Source organism: Choloepus didactylus, chromosome 7 (genome assembly GCF_015220235.1).
Source record: "Choloepus didactylus isolate mChoDid1 chromosome 7, mChoDid1.pri, whole genome shotgun sequence".
In the NCBI taxonomy this organism is placed as follows: domain Eukaryota; kingdom Metazoa; phylum Chordata; class Mammalia; order Pilosa; family Megalonychidae; genus Choloepus; species Choloepus didactylus.
Window position 1 is genome coordinate 140,297,040 of NC_051313.1, and position 16,964 is coordinate 140,314,003.

Genomic DNA, 16,964 nt, shown 5'->3' on the forward strand with positions numbered 1-16,964 from the left:
GGCTGAAAAGTCCCCAGCTATCTTATAACCATGAATAAAGCTTTGCAAGACGAATGATATCTATGGAGATTTCCACAGAGAGAACGGTCTAATAAGGTAAAGCCATGGCTCAATATTAACAACTACAAGTTATTGAGCTCGTATTTGTTCTGAGTGTTTTTTTTTTTTTTTTTTTTTTTTAAATCACACTGTCGAACCACCAATTCACACAAGAATCCTAAAACCCAGGCCTACATCACCAAGTATAGAGCTTGGTGTACGGAAGCCCTTATCAATAATCTCCTTGGGGGCTTATTTCAAAAATAGAGATGTTGGGGCCCCAAACCCTGAGATTCTAATTTGGTAGGTCAGTATAGGGCCCAGGGATCTGTATCTTTAACAACTTCCCCAGGTGATTCTGATGCAAAGCATAGGTGGAGAATAAGGAGTTTACAGCCAGATCTGTCTGGCTGCAAGCCTGTGTTCTTTCCACCACACCCCCACTGCCTCTGAACCACAGCCATTGCTCTCTTTTCCTGCCTGCCAAAATAGTGTCAGTTAAAGGGTGCACTATCACTACCAGTTGTTTCCAGGAACTTCCCCAAAGCTAACTTCATTATATCTTGTGTCTGATGCTTCCAAGGGAGGCAGATCACCGCTAATCAGAGGAGACGCCAATCGGGCAAATTCTACATGTACAGCACACCTCACAGGTAAAGAGCCAAGGATCCACTGGGGATATTAAATTACTGTATTTTAATATGCTCTGGTACCCCTCTGTCATTTACACCACTCCTCATCTGCAAAGTGTTCTGCCCAAAGCAGCACAGAGTTTCATTTCCATACTGTAGTTAGAAAGTCAGGTGTCCAGCTCACATGGCCTGCCCTATAAGGAAGGTCAGGGACTGAAGCAGAAAGCGGATTTTGGAGTTGTGCTTTCTTTAATTAGGTAGCAACCAAATCCCTCTTGGTGACGATCAGGGCCTTTGGTAACCCCTTCCTTTTTCATCTGGGTTACCGGCCAGAACAGCCACAGGTATATCTCACTGCATCTGCTCATGTCAGATTTATGTCACTCAGCTCCTGGCTAATTATAAGCTTTCTTTCAGAGATGACAAAGGACCCATTTGTTATGCTGGTTCAGTGTATGAGAGAATTTATTGCATTGTGTTATGGGAAAATATTTGTTATTCTTTCTCTAATCCTCAGGCCCCTCCCCAAACTTTATCACCCCTTAACTCCCTTCTGAAAAGAGGAGATTATGTATATATCAGCAAATTACATCTTCCTTTAAATGTGTTTTTTTAAAATAGCATTCTATTTCCATCTTGCTCTCTGCCCCACAGGTCAGAAAATCAGACCTGCTTAAACCCCATATGGCCTTATTAAAACAACTGAGCCCAGAGCAATATTTTATTCATTTGCAAAATACTAAACCAGAGCTAAGGGCTCTTGTGTGTCTCCATCCTAATTGGCTAAGTAGGGTCACGATTGTAGTATAGGGAAAACTGAGTTAACCACCAGTTTAAGTTCAAAGATTAAACGTCTTTATTCAAGTTAAGTGTGTAAAAGGCCTAAAGTTTATCTTGGAGGACACTTGTCTTATTTGGTGATCTATTTTCCTAAAAGGTCCTCCTCTAAGTGGGTTGCCCAATATGGTAGCCACTAGCCCCATGTGGCTATTTAATTTAAATTAATTCACCTAATACAATTAAAATTCGGTTCCTTGGTTGCACTAGCCACATTTCAAGTGCTCAATAGCCAAGCGTGGCTTGTGCCTACTGTCTTGTTCAGTGCAGATTACAGAACATTCTCATCATCACTGAAAGTTCTACACACGGTGCCATTCTTAGAAGATACATGAATTTTACTGTCTCAGGTTGACAATGGGGAAGATTAGTTTGAAGTTTTAGAAGCTGACGATCGCTACCTCCTATTATTACTAGAGAGGGCAGGTCGGTGGGGAGCAGAAGGAAATCTTCCTTAGTGCTGGCAGCAGTTTGGAAAATGGTGGCTGTGTCTAATGGCTTCCAGCCCACCATGATCTGAGCCCCCGTGGATATACACATGTGCCTCAATGTCCTCTGGCCTGCTCTGTACCCTGAATTCAGTCTCAGTGAAGTAGTCTGCTGAGGTCATGTGCCTAGAGCTGTCTGATACAGAGTTTATGTTTGTCTCATTCCATAAGATGACCTATGTCTATTTAAGATCCTTGTAATTAAGGCTCAGGTCTATTACTGCTGCTGCTGATAATTCAGCACTCTACTGGAAAAATAGTGGGTTTTTTTCACTTTTAAAAGAAGGGGGAAGCAAAACAAACAAACAAACAAAAACAAAAAAAGGGGGAAAATATTGAAGGAAAGGACAGTCCAGAGCATCCTTCCACTTACAATATAACAAGCAGTCTCAACCTAGCGCCTACATAGCTTGCTTGCATGGGATTTTCCCCCAGGTGATCTAAATTGGCAAGACCCCTGTGATCACTCTCAGTGTTGCCCTGCTGTGTGGCCATCTCATTCTCATCCCCTTTTAGGACACATTTAACTTGTAGACCCTATTCTTGAAACTTGGTTCCCTAAGACCTTGCTACTCAAGTGTGATCCCACCTACTATCTGAACCATGTTTCCTGGGAGCTCGTTAGAAACGTAGCATCTCAGACCCCACCCCAGAATCTGCATTTTAACAAGGCCTCCAAGTGACACCTTACATTAAGGTTTGAGAATCAGCCTAATAATAGCATTAACTGCCTACCAGTGGGACATGCAACATTTTTGTTCTGATAGGATAACTGATAACTGCTAGGGTAACTGATAATCGATAGGCCCCCTCATTTCATAGAGCTTAAAATTTAATAGGAGAGAGAACTACCCAATGAAAGGATAGATAAGAATAATAGAACACACCCAGCTGAAAACTTGCATGCAAATTCGGAACTAGGTGTAGCCATGGAGAGCTATGCCTTGAATGTCTGAGTGGGGGCCATGTGTTAAGGGAGTTCTGGAGCTGTTCAAGGGGGGAGTTAAAGGAGCTGATGAAGGAGCAGTTCCTGGGAAAGTCCATCTCAAGAGGTTGAGAGGGTGGGGTCTGGAGTGGGAAATATGCAAACTCAGAGGCTAGAACGAGTGTGCTTGCAAGGGGTGGGTGGAAGAGGGTAAGGACAGAGCAAAACTGTTACATCCAGCAAGGCAATGACTGCCATTTGGGCTTTCCAGAAGACCAGAGACGTTGGGTAATGTGAAAGGCAACTTTAGGTGGTAAAATCCCCCAAGTTCTGCAAGCACCAGTATGTGACCCATGAGGCGCTTAATTTTATTCTGCTTTCTGCTTCTCTATGCCCCTCCCTACTTTTAAAGTCCCAGCAGTTATTTGGCTTAAAGGAAACATCAAAACCAAAATTAATAAATGTTTGGAAATGCAGAGAGGTGATGGTACACCTTATTTTGACTGTAATTAACAGTGCTGAATTATGGGTGAATGTGGTAGAAAGAGGAAGTGTAGAGTCACGTATGTCACCAGAAGAAAAGCTAGAGGTTAAAACATAGGGATGTATAACACAGTGAATCTTGTAGTGGATGACGACTGTGATTAACAGTACAAATATTAAAAAGTTCTTTCATGAACTAGAACAGATGTACGACACTATTACAAGGAGTTAATAATAGAGGGGTAAATGGGAAGAACTGTGCTTACTGCAAACTATGGTCTATAGCTAACAGTAATATCTTAATATTCTTTTATCAACAGTAATAAATATACTACAACAATACTAGGGGTCAATAATAGGAAAGAATAAAAGGTATGGGATATTTTGGGTTTTCTTTTTTATTTTTATTTCCTATTCTGGAGTAATGAAAATGTCCTAAAATTGATCATGGTGATGAATGCATAACTATGTGAAGATACTGTGAGCCACTGATTGAATACTTTGGATGGGTCGTATGGTGTATGAATATATCTCAATAAAATTGCATTAAAGTTTTTTTAAAAAAAGTCAAAGTTAAAGGTAGAATTTCAGAAATGCTCATGACATACTTTAACTCTTAGGAAAGACACAGTAAAAAATTTTTAAAATATTAATATCAATGCAAGGCAAGCCAATGGAAGCCCTCAAAGAGGTGTACTTATACAAAAATCACCACACATATCTGATGTAAAAAAGAAAGATTAAAAAAAATCTTTTTGTCCTTCCTCAATATTTTTTCTTTGCATTAACCTAAGGTTATCCATTACATTTTCCTCCTGTTTCTGTCTCCTTGTTCTGCTTATCTCTAAATAACAATATATTATATTCCTTGTTAGTATAAAACTAGTATCTGTTTTTTTCCAGGCTTAACCTATATGCGTAGTATGTTAAAGTCAGAACTGCAAGCTAATTTACAAAATGTGGATTTAAGAAGAGAGTTAAAAATTACTTTCAAATGGTTCGTGAACACAGAACTTCTATTGAGCTTTTTGTTTTGGTTTTTGTTGTTTTTTGCTGTGTTTTTATTTTTTTTCTTTTTTGGGGGGGGGCAGGAATGCTGCAATGGAAGTAGATCACCATTAAAAGGAGCACGTAACTTCCAAGTGTTTATAAATATTTATTAGAATGTATTTATATTCTGATCAAGGAGATGACTTGCGTTTGTGATGTGAGACCAGTGAAAATTCTTTAGGTAACTCAGTGATAGATGAATAGAGCTTATATTCAGCCCTGTGCATTATTGCTATATGAATTGTTTATGGCTGGCATGTGTTCTGATAGTTTGGGTGTCCACTCTGGCTCTTGGAAAGTCTAGTTATTAAATATTTTGAATGTCACTCCTGCAGATAAAGATTAGAAAGCAACTGTACAACTGGTAAGATTTTATTCTGTTACAAGCAGAACTTATTCCCACAGTTGTTTTTCTTCAAAATGTGTTTTGGTGCCCATAGCAAAAGTTCTTTTGGCCTTAGCTTCTCCCTTATCATTTCTTAATCCAATCTGGCAGGTTCTTGGTACAAGAGCCCAGGGGGAGGGCAAGGGACACTAGATTTGTGGAAACAATTTCATATCTGTATTTTAAGAACTTGATTTCTTAAAAATATTGCTTAGTAGGCAAGATGGCAGCATAGAGAGGAGTGGAATTTAGTTAGTCCCCTGGAGCAACTAAGAAACAACCAGGAACAACTAGTAAATAATCTGGAATAACTGCTGGGGGACAACTGTGACTGTCCACACATCGTACACCAACCTGGATTGGGTAGAATGACTGAGATCGCAGCATAAAATCTATAAGTAAAAATTGTGGAACCATGCCAGGAACCCCCTCCCCCCACGGCAGGCTGAACGGCAAGACCTCGCTGGGGGAGAAAGCAGCAGTCCCGGAGCAAGCAAATATAGCTCAGCCCAGCTCCAGCTGTGGTTTTAATTAACAAATGTGGACCGCTGAATACAAGCTACAAACATAGACAAACCCCTAACAAGCAGACAGAGGCTTTTAGTGATGACTGACCTCAAAGAGCCAGAAAATGCCTGTGCCCTGGGAAAGGGAGCCCAGAAGACCAGGTGCTCTCTCTGACTGCAGGGCAAAACTGAAGGGGGCCATGAACCAGTTCTGAAAGGAAGCTTTCTTTCCCCTTTTCTCTCTCTCAATCTCAGTGGCTCAGTGGAGAGAGCCTCAGCCATTTTCAGTTCCCAGCGCTCTGACTCAGACAGGGGTGGAGATAACAGAGTCAGAAGACAGGGGTGGAGATAACAGAGTCAGAGGAGACAAAGGAGCAATTCAAATGCAGAAGATAACTAACTCCCTAGGGGGTGTATCTTCCATAAGAGGAAGAAGGTGGGGCCCAGCTCTAGTGCCAGTCTTCCCTTCAGAACTCAGACCCCAGGGCCTGGGGGAAAACAATCAAACTAGAAACAACCTACGCTGAGAACTAAAGGGGCCACACCTCCTTACACCAGTTGGGACAGGCGCCATCTGCTGGGCAGGTTAGGAAAAGCAAAGTGACTAGAGGCCTCACAGGAAAGCCTGTCAATCTTCTAAGATACACCCTCAGGGAACCTGAAACTACATATAACCCCATTCTGAGACCTGAACCCATTCTGTCTGGGAAAATCTGATTGGGGTTACCAAGGAAACCAGATGCCTAGACAACAGAAAACTACAAATTACACTAGGAAAAAGGAAGATATGGCCCGGTCAAAGGAACAAACTTACACCTCAATTAAGATACAGTTGAGATATTCTTTCACTTTAATGAAACAATCAATTAAAGATTTTCAAAGATGCTAAATCAAATAAAAAACCAAATCAATGAGTTCAGGGAAGATATGGCAAAGGAGATGAAGGCTATAAAGAAAACACTGGGTGAATATAAGTTAGAAATTGAAAGTTTGAAAAAACAACTGGCAGAATCTATGGAAATGAAAGGCCCAACACAAGAGATGAAAAACATAATGGAGACATACAACAGCAGATCTCAAGAGGCAGAAGAAAATACTCAGGAACTGGAGAACAAGACATCTGAAATCCTACTGTGCCAGTTTGAATATATTGTGTCCCCCAAATGCCATTATCTTTGATGTAATCTTGTGTGGGCAGACGTTATCAGTGTTGATTAGACTGTAATTCTTTGAGGGTTTCTTTGGAATGCACCCCACCCAGCTGTGGGTGATGACTCTGATTGGCTAATTTCCATGGAGGTGTTGCTCCACCCATTCAGGGTGGGTCTAAGTTGATCAGTGGAGCCATATAAATGAGCTGACATAACAGAAGGAACTCAGTACAGCTGCGAGTGATGTTTTGAAGAGGAACTACAGCTAAGAGGGACACTCTGAAGAATGCCCAGGAGCTGAGAGAGGAACTGCAGATGAGAGACAGTTTGAAGATGGCCATTGAAAGCAGACTTTTGCTCTGGAGAAGCTAAGAGAGGACAAATGACCCAAGAGCAACTGAGAGTGACATTTTTGAGGAACTGCAGCCTAGAGAGGAACATCTTGGGTGAAAGTCATTTTGAAACCAGAACTGTGGAGCAAACAACAGCCACGTGCCTTCCCAGCTAACAGAGGTTTTCCAGACACCACTGGCCAGCCTCCAGTGAAGGTACCCGATTGCTGATGTGTTACCTTGAACACTTTATGGCCTTAAGACTATAACTGTGTAACCAAATAAACCCCCTTTTATAAAAGCCTATCCATTTCTGGCATTTTGCATTCTGGCAGCATTAGCAAACTAGAATACCTACAAACAAAAGAACAGATAAGGAAAAGAATGGAAAAACATGAACAGCTCAAGGAATTGAATGACAACATGAAGCACATGAATGTACATGTCATGGGTGTCCCAGAAGGAGAAGAGAAGGGAAAAGGGGCAGAAGCAATAATAGAGGAAATAATCAATGAAAATTTCCCATCACTCTTAAAGGCATAAAATTACAGATCCAAGAAGTGCAGCATATCCCAAACAGAACGGATCTAAATAGATCTATGCCAAGACACTTAATAATCAGATTATCAAACGTCCAAGACAAAGAGAGAATCCTGAAAGCAACAAGAGAAAAGCGATCCATCACGTACAAAGGATGCTTGATAAGACTATATGCGGATTTCTAGCAGAAGCCATGGAGGCAAGAAGGAAGTGGTGTGATATATTTAAGATACTGAAAGAGAAAAACTACCAACCAAGAATCCTATATCTGGCAAAACTGTCCTTCAGATATGAGGGAGAGTTTAAAATATTTTCTGACAAACAGACAATGAGAGAGTTTGTGAACAAGATATCTGCTCTACAGGAAATACTAAAGGGAGCACTACAGACAAATAGGAAAAGACAGGAGTGAGAGGTTTGAAACACAATTTTGGGTGATGGTAGCACAGCATTGTAAGTACACTAAACAAAGATTACTGTGATATGGTTGAAAGAGGAAGGTTAGAAGCATGTGGGACACCAGAAGGAAAGAGAAAAGATAAAGACTAGGACTGTATAATTCAGTGAAACCTAGAGTGCTTCACAATTGTGATAAAATGTACAAAAATGTTTTTACATGAGGGAGAACAAATGAATGTCAACCTTGCAAGGTGTTAAAAATGTGTTGGTACTGGGGAAAAAAATACAATCAATGCAAACTAGAAACTATAGTTAACAGAAACATTGTATCATGTTTTCTTTAATGTAACAACGGCAATATACCAAAGCTAAATGCCTATAAGAGGGGTCATAAGGGAGGGGTATGGGACTCTTGGCATTGGTGATGTTGTCTGACTCTTTTATTCTACTTTAGTTGAATTCTATCTTTCCTTTTTTTGCTCTTTAGCTGTCATTTGTTTTCTTTCTTTTTCTTTTGTCTCTCTACCTTCTTTGACTCTGTGCCAGTTCGATGTGTTATGTCCCCCAAAATGCCATTATCTCTGAAGCAATCTTGTATGGGCAGACATATTAATGTTGATTAGATTTTGGAATCCTTTGGATGTTTCCATGGAGATGTGATTCAATCAACTGTGGACAATTGGTTGGTTAATTTCCATGGAGGTGTTGCCCCACCCATTCAGAGTGGGTCTGAATTAAATTACTGGAGCACTATAAAAGCTCAGACAGAAGGAACAGGCTTGCTACAGCCAAGAGGGACACTTTGAAGGATGCACAAGAGCTGAGAGAAGAGCTTCAGCTTACAGAGACATTTTGGAGACAGCCTTTGAAAGCAAACTTTTGCTCTGGAGAAGCTAAGAGAGGACAAATGCCCCAAGAGCAACTAAGAGTGACATTTTTGAGGAGCTGAAGCCTAGAGAGGAATGTCCTGGGAGAAAGCCATTTTGAAAGCAGAACATGGAGCAGATGCCAGCCACATGCCTTCCCAGCTAACAGAGGTTTTCTGGATGCCACTGGCCATCCTCCAGTGAAGGTACCTGATTGTTGATGCATTACCTTGGACACTTCATGGCCTTAAGACTGTAACTCTGTAACCAAATAAACCCCCTATATAAAAGCCAATCCATTTCTGGTGTTTTGCATCCTGGCAGCATTAGCAAACCAGAACAAACTCTTCCTCCTTCTTTGTGGAAGAAATGGAGATGTCCTTATACAGATAGAGGTGATGGCAGTGAATGCATAAATACATGATTATACAGGGAACCATCAACTGTTTACTTAGGATGGAATGTATGGTTGATGAAGAAACCTTGAGGGCACTATATTGAGTGAAATAAGTCATACACATAAGGACAAATATTGTATGGTCTCACTGATATGAACTAATTATAATATGCAAACTCATAGACATGAGATATAAGTTACCAGGATATAGAATGAGGCTAAAGAATGGGGAGCAGTTGCTTATTACGAGCAGAATGTTCAATTAGGTTGAACTTAAGTGTTTGGAAATGGACAGAGGTGACAGTAGCACGTTACTGTAAGAATAACTAACAGTACTGAATGGTGTGTGAATGTGGTGAAAAGGGGAAGTTTAGAGGCACGTATGTTATCAGAAAGAAAGCTGGAGGTTAAAATATGGGAACATATAAAACAGAGACTTGTGGTGGACAATGCCCATGATTAACTGTACAAATATTAGAAATCTCTTTCATGAACTAGAACAAATATATGACACTGTAACTAGAAGTTAATAATAGAGGGGTATATAGGGAAAAATATACCTATTGCAAACTATGTACTATAGTTAGTAGCATTTTAAAACTTTTTCATCAACAGTAACAACAGTACTATACCAATACTATGAATCAATAATGGAGTGGGGGGTGGTTAGGGGTATGGGAGGATTTGAGTTTTCTTTTTTACATTTTATTAATGAAAATGTACTAAAAATTGAAAAAAAAATTAATTGTGGTGATGGGTGCACACCTGTATGATGGTACTGTGGGCAACTGATTGTACACTTTGGATTTTTGAATGATTGTATGGTATGTGAACAATCTCAATTGAAAAAAAAAAAAGCCGTAGGATCTCACAGCACCCTGGCTGGCTCTTCTCCCACCCTTCACCAGAATCAATTGACTAAATGGAATTTATAAACAAAACAAAACAAAACAGAATATATATATATATATATATATATATACACAGTTTAGACATCTAAATGGTGTGAACAACTTTTGTGATTTTGTTTTTTGTTTTAGCTAAGGGTTTTCTTATTTATTTTTTACTCTAAACCTTTAAATAGAAGGCAATTTTACTTCTAGGCCTGTGATAATTGTGCTTTTACTAAGGGATTGTTCTGTACAAATTATTCAGCAGTTTAGCAGAGAGAAACCTGACAAGAAGGGGGATTGGGAGCATTTAGACAAAAACAGTTGGAGAAGGAGGTGATTGAGGGAAAACTGTCAGGTGTAATCTATAAATTCTTGACTGTAGCATTATTTTGGAAATGTTTCTTTCTCTTTTTGCATGGCCATGGATGAGAAGAGGACTGCAATGGTCTAGCTCCTAGGTCCAAATAAGAGGATCTTCTCACTAACAGACCATTTAGTCAGAGTGGATAATTTTTGTAACTGTGATGGTAAGAAGATCAAGTTTAGTAGGAAATTTTGGGCAAAGTCTTTCAAGTCTGTTCTGCTAATATCCAAGAAAGGATCTGATTCTAAGTTAAAATTTTGAGGGTTAGGTATTTCTCCTCAGGTCTGCAGAAAAATAAAGGATAGATTAGGTAGGGGTTGAGAATTGTTGGAGATTAGTAAGCGGGAGGTCTAGCTGTTTCCAAGAATTTGGTTTCTTTACATTTTGCTCCAAATTATAAATCCCATTTCATGTAAGAATTATAGCTTTATAAACATAGCCGCATGTTTCCTTTTAATAAACAGGTTTATTTTGGCAGATTTAGACACTCCTGGGTATTTACCGTACAGAAATAAAAATGTTAAGTGTGTTTATGCCTGCAATAAAATGTAATAAATTAACTAGGAAGTCCACCAGTAAAGACATGGCTGAATAAATTATAGTATACTTATAGGGAGACACCACTAAAAATAATGCGTTAAGTCTAAACCAGTTGACTTGGAAGGATTTGCAGTTGGTTTTACTCTAGCTTAATTTAGCTGTGGTAGGTTGAATTATGTTCCCCAACAAACATATGTTCTTAATCTGTGCCCCATGGGTGTGAACCCATTGTAAACAGTACCTTTTGAAGATGTGATTTTTAGTTAAGATGTGTCCAACTGAATGAGTATGGCTCTTAATACAGATTACTGTTGGCCTTATAAAGGGAACCTGGAAGTCACAGGGGCCTGAAAGGAGAGGGAATTGCCATGGGATTTAAGCCAAGAAACCCCAGGGACTGCTGGCAGCCAGCACCAGAAAGTACAGACTCCAGAAGAAAGCAAGCCTGGTCGATATCTTGATTTCAAACCGCCTTTAGCCTCAAAACTGTGAGCCAATAAATTCCTGTTGTATAAGCCAACCTGTGGTGTGATATTTGTTGTCATAATAGCCTGGCAAACCAAGGCACTAGCCTGACAAGACTAATACAACAAACAATGACAAATACCTATGTGTGTGCCTGTGTATTTGCATATTATGTATCACCTGATTTAATTATCACACCAAAACCGTAAGATAAAACTATTATTTCCTTTATACAGTTCAGGAAACAGAAGCTCAATGAAGATTAAAAAAATGTCCCAGGTCACACAATTAGCAATATGTCAAGGACTGAGCAAAGCACACCTTCCCTATCCAACCATTCTGCTGACATTCAAAGTTGATATGTAGTTTTTCTTCAGAGGACCCTCGGCACTATTTTAAGACAGAAGTATATGGAATCATAAAACACAACCAGGAAAGGTTATCAGACTACAGGCACAGGACTTAGAAACCTTGCCTGCCTGCAGAGAATAGCCGCTGGAGGTAAAGAGAACAGGGGTAAAAATAGGATGCACGAGTCTTTATCTATCATCTGTATTGGCAGATTCACCTTGTCCTTTCAATCTTTAAAACAGACTGCAGTTGTATACTCACTGATGCTATCTTTTCAGAGCTGGGATTGTATCTACAGCATGCTCAGGGCTGTTTAACAAAAGCTCACTATCAGCTAACGACAACTGATTATTAGGACAGAATCACAATTGCACTTGCACCAGGCAGGAGCAGGGAACAAGTTAACAGGATCATGTAGCATTGGCAAGAAACACCAACTGGCGCCTTTTCCAAGAGTGAGAACTTTGGTTATTACATGGATCACCACTGGAGACACAATCATTCCTGAAATCCAGATGTGTGGGGGCGGCTGTGGGTAGCTGTGGGTAGCCAGTCATGGGGAGACTTTAAGTGGGTGTTGCAAGGGCATACAAGTTTGGCATGCAAATTATTTCCTCCACAGAAAACAAGATGATCTCATTCACTGAGCGAAACATTAAAATATGCTCTAAAACTTGTAAAGTGACTGATCAAAGGCAAAGCTTTGCTTTAATGAGCCAGCTTGTACTCCTCTTCCCCAAACTCCAGGATCCCGTGATCAGATGAGCTTCCAAAACATTTATAATAGAGAAGCCACGCTGAGGGGGCATTATATTTATTTTCACACATTATATTTCAACAGAGCTTTTCCTCTGTGATACATGTTATCAACACAAAAGTTATTATAACAACAGTTTGTAGCCATCCTGCATGCAAAAGGAATGCTATGTACGGGGATGCAAGGGTAAATTAAAAAGCTAAGAGGAGCATAAAGAGAGATCACATTAGAGTGTGTTATTGGAAATTAAGGGTAGGACAGTGATAGGCATATGTTGAACAGATAAACATATGTATAGAGTGATACAGAAATACACTAAAACCCATTTGAGGACACAGTGAGGAATTTGTAGGGAGAAGACAGTCCAATGTGGGGGAGAAGAGCAGGGGTGTATCACACGGTGAGCGTCCAGTGTGTTTGAGAGAGTCTGCTGGGCTTTTTATTATTTATATATTTGATAGTATATAATATATATTAAATATCATATGCTAAATACACATTTTATATATATTTTTATAACTTTTTATTTTGAAATAAATTCAAACTTACAGCCCAGTTGCAAAAACAATGTAAACCCCATATAGAGAACTGCAAGAGACCCCTAGCCCCTCAGAGCCACCAATTTTAACATTTTGTCACCTTTGCCATTTCTTTTCTCTTTTCTTCTTTTTCTTCCTTCCCCCTTCCTTCCTTCCTTCTTTCCTTCTGTCCTTCCATCCTTCCTCCTTCTTTCCTTTCTCTCTCTCTCTCTCTCTCTCATCTATATCATCATCATCACAGCCATCCATCTATATATTTTCTGAACATTTGAGAGCAGATTTCACACATTGTATATTTTATATTTGAACCAAATAATTTATCTTTTAACCTCATGACGATTTCAAGAGTTGAAGCGTTCAGACCACCACCTTACAGACAAGCCAAAGAGATGAAAGACATCATGCAAAGTTGTATCGCATACACAAGGCAGAGCACAGATCTGAAACGCATGCAGGTAGGAACCTTCATCCGCCCCATATCAGGTTGCTGTCCAGAAACTCGCACATGAGAAAGAGGCAAAAATATCTTTCTGAGCCAACCTAGGAAGAAATTCCTGGAGAACTTCTTAAAGATGAAGGGTGAACCTGTTGTATCTATTAGAATCTAACCATTTAAACTTGAAGTAAATCTATCTTGCCTTGTTATGCTTAAAAAAGAAAAAGTACAGAAGTGAACATTCTTTCACTCCCAGGTCCTGTAATTTATTTTTTAAAAACTTTTCATATGTGCCATTATTCTTGACAGTCAGCAGGTGAAAAAAATTGAATTAAACATTGAAAAAAGTGATCAATGCTTAGAGAAAGCATGAGTTATGATAAAAAAAATGAAAGAAGCATTTAGAGTCTATGGACATTAGATCAACATATCCTTATATTTTACCAAATTTAATGACCTGAATAATTATTTAAAGGCAATCTTGCAAAAATGTTTAACTATATAAAGTTCCTTTTCCAGTCTCCCTTGTCTTAGTTCCCTTTCTCTTTCTTTCCCTAAATTGGTACTATATCAGGAAAACCTGGGGCTCCCAGGTTAAGATCCCCTGAAATCAAGGAAACAAACCATGCTTTCTCAGAGTGCTACCTCCAAATCCGTCAAATTCTTTACAGGCAAAGGAATTCTATAATTAACCTTTCAGTCTTCTAAATCATTATCTCAACTTCACCTTATAAATAAAACATTCCGGGTTTGCTAGCAAGAGAAAGGTGTCGGCGTTGCTCAATAGCCTGACCCTGATGTTCGAAAGTTCAAGTTCTCAGACCTGCTCAAAGACATTAATGTATAAAATTATATGTATCACTCATAGAGCTTTTCTGCTAATATGTTCATGAGCCATAGAGGGCATATTAGCTGGTTTGTACATTAGGATCTGCTAATTGTTCTTAAATGGTGCATATTAAGTCAACTGTGAGTTGTTTAGAACATTTTACACACAGTTTGGGAACTATTACCCATCATTAAATTCATTTAGAGTAAACTCCCAAGACAGGCCTTGGCAGAACTAACTTTAGTTTTTGACAGTTGCACATGACCAACCAATAGGTGAGCCTGCTTCAATCTTAAACATATTTTTAAACAGGGACAGTTTTTCCCACTTACATCAGTGGGCTTTTAAGCATGAGAATAATACAGCAGGCACACAACCATCATAGGAAATGCTTTCTGCTTAAATTTTTCCTTTGGTTTAGTTAAGGTGTAATTAGTGAGACATATAGATGTTTCCACATATAGTATTGGAATAAAAAGAGAACTGAGCTATTTCCTTGTGATCAAACATTTGTAACTGACAACTAAAGCAAATAGAAATGTATTTAATGCTTTGTAGTATATTGTGGCATTTTGCTGAGTCAAGAAAGAAAGTGTATGGCTGAGCTACTAGAGCAGGCATTTTTGCCCTTCCCTGATTGCTGAAAGAGATAAGCAGTGTGCTGCTATGTTCTCCAAAATGACCTTAGCTCAAAGCTGAATAAAAGACGGAAAAGTTGGGTAACTCAGGAAGGAAAGAGTTCATTGGCTGCAATGTTTTAGGGGTTAATTGTAAATGGCAGCATAAGTTTGATAACATGAAGGGACTTCCGAGAACTGTTCAGATAACTTAATTGTTGGAGGAATGATGAACGAGTCAGTAAAACCATCTTCAAATCCAGACGGATGCTCATATCTACACTAATCCCCTATCAGGTCACCCAGATGGAAATCTCTGATGAGAGTGGCCTCATAGATTAAGGCGATTCTTCACGGGCATAGGGTTAATACATTCTGATCTATATACCAGCATGACTGTAGGATCAAGACATGCAAAGGTTTCAAAGCAAAGCGGGAAGGAGGAGAGAAGACAGGAGACAAGAGAGCACAAAGTAGACTCACACTATTTATGGCATGTCACTTTCTAGGCTGCCAGGTTTCTGTTAAAAAGTGGAGTTGAATCAAAAAAAGGAAGAGATTGCCCTTTCGTGGGAGAAATCGTCATTTCAGAACGTTACAGAGAAGCCTGTAGAAAACTTGGTTATGTTTATCTGGGCTATTACAGGTGATGGTAGTGGTGGATGTGGACTCGTATTCAGAAATTCAACAGTCCAGCCCCAAACCACTCTTGGTTCCTAGTGCTAACTGTTGAACCTTCCCAGGTCACCATCCCTCCCAGCCATCTGGACTTTAATCTTCTGCACTATTTATGACCACTCCTTCATCTTTGGGATTCAGTGACTAAGCCTTATTAATTATTCTTTCTAATCCTTCTATTTATGATGAAAAATCCCCAAAGTAGGGGGTGGGATGAAATAGCACCTCATCTCATTCTTCAGGGGATATGAGAGGCAACTTATTTTATTATTAATTTTCATAATTAAAAGTTCACCAAGAAGCAGCATTATTCACAATTGCAAAAACATGGAAACAGTCCAAGTGTCCATCAACTGAGGAGCGGATAAAACTGTGGTATATACATACGATGAAATATTATGTAGCCGTAAGAAGGAATGAAGTCTTGATGCACCCAACAACATGGATGAACCTGGGGGACATTATGTTGAGCAAAAGAAGCCAGACACAAAATGACAAATATTGTATGGTCTCACTGATATGAACTAATTATACTGAGCAAACTCTGGGAGTTAAAAGCCAGCGTATAGGTTACCAGGAGATAGAAAGAGGGTAGAGAATAGGCAGATGATGCTCAAGGTGTACAGAATTTTTAATAAGTTTGATTGTAAATGTTTGGAAATGGATAGAAGTGATGGTAGCACAATACTGTAAGTGTAATTAACAGTGCCGAGTGTGAGCATGGTTGAAAGGGAAGTCTAGGGTCATGTGTGCCACTAGAAGGAAAGCTAGAGTATAAAACATTGGACTTTATAATATAGCAAGCTGTTGTGGACATTGACTGAGGTTAACTGAACAAATACAAGAAAGTTCTTACATGAACCAGAACAAATGTAAGTCACTATTACAAACTAAGGACTATAGCTAACAGTAACATTGTAAAATTCTTTCATCAGCTGTATCAAAGGTACTATACTAAAACTAAGTGTAAATAATAGAGGGGTATATGGGGTATGGGATTTTTTATTTCAGAGCAATTAAAATATTCACAAATTGATTGTGGTGGTGAATGCATATTCTGTGATTATACCAAAAGCCACTGATTGTATTTGGATGGATGATAGGGTATGTGAATAAAACTATTTTTAAAAAAAAAGCTTAATAATTTTTTTTTAAAGTTCACCAAGACAATTTGTAATTTATTAAGTGCATATCTGTATATATCACAGTATTACTCTCATGAAATTTTCTACCAATGAACAACTGATTGTATTTGGATGGATGATAGGGTATGTGAATAAAACTATTTTTAAAAAAAAAGCTTAATAATTTTTTTTTAAAGTTCACCAAGACAATTTGTAATTTATTAAGTGCATGTCTGTATATATCACAGTATTACTCTCATGAAATTTTCTACCAATGAACAACTTCTCCTAATGTAGTCTGTCCTCTGATTCCTTCATAAAATCTTTCCTAGAATCAGTTC

General features: G+C 38.9%; 1 protein-coding gene across 7 annotated transcripts in view; it reads right to left on the minus strand.

Annotated features, from left to right (window-relative positions):
- Positions 1-16,964, minus strand: part of PHACTR1 (phosphatase and actin regulator 1) — a 581,688-nt gene that overhangs the window by 282,994 nt on the left and 281,730 nt on the right. The gene's annotated exons all lie outside the window — the stretch shown is intronic.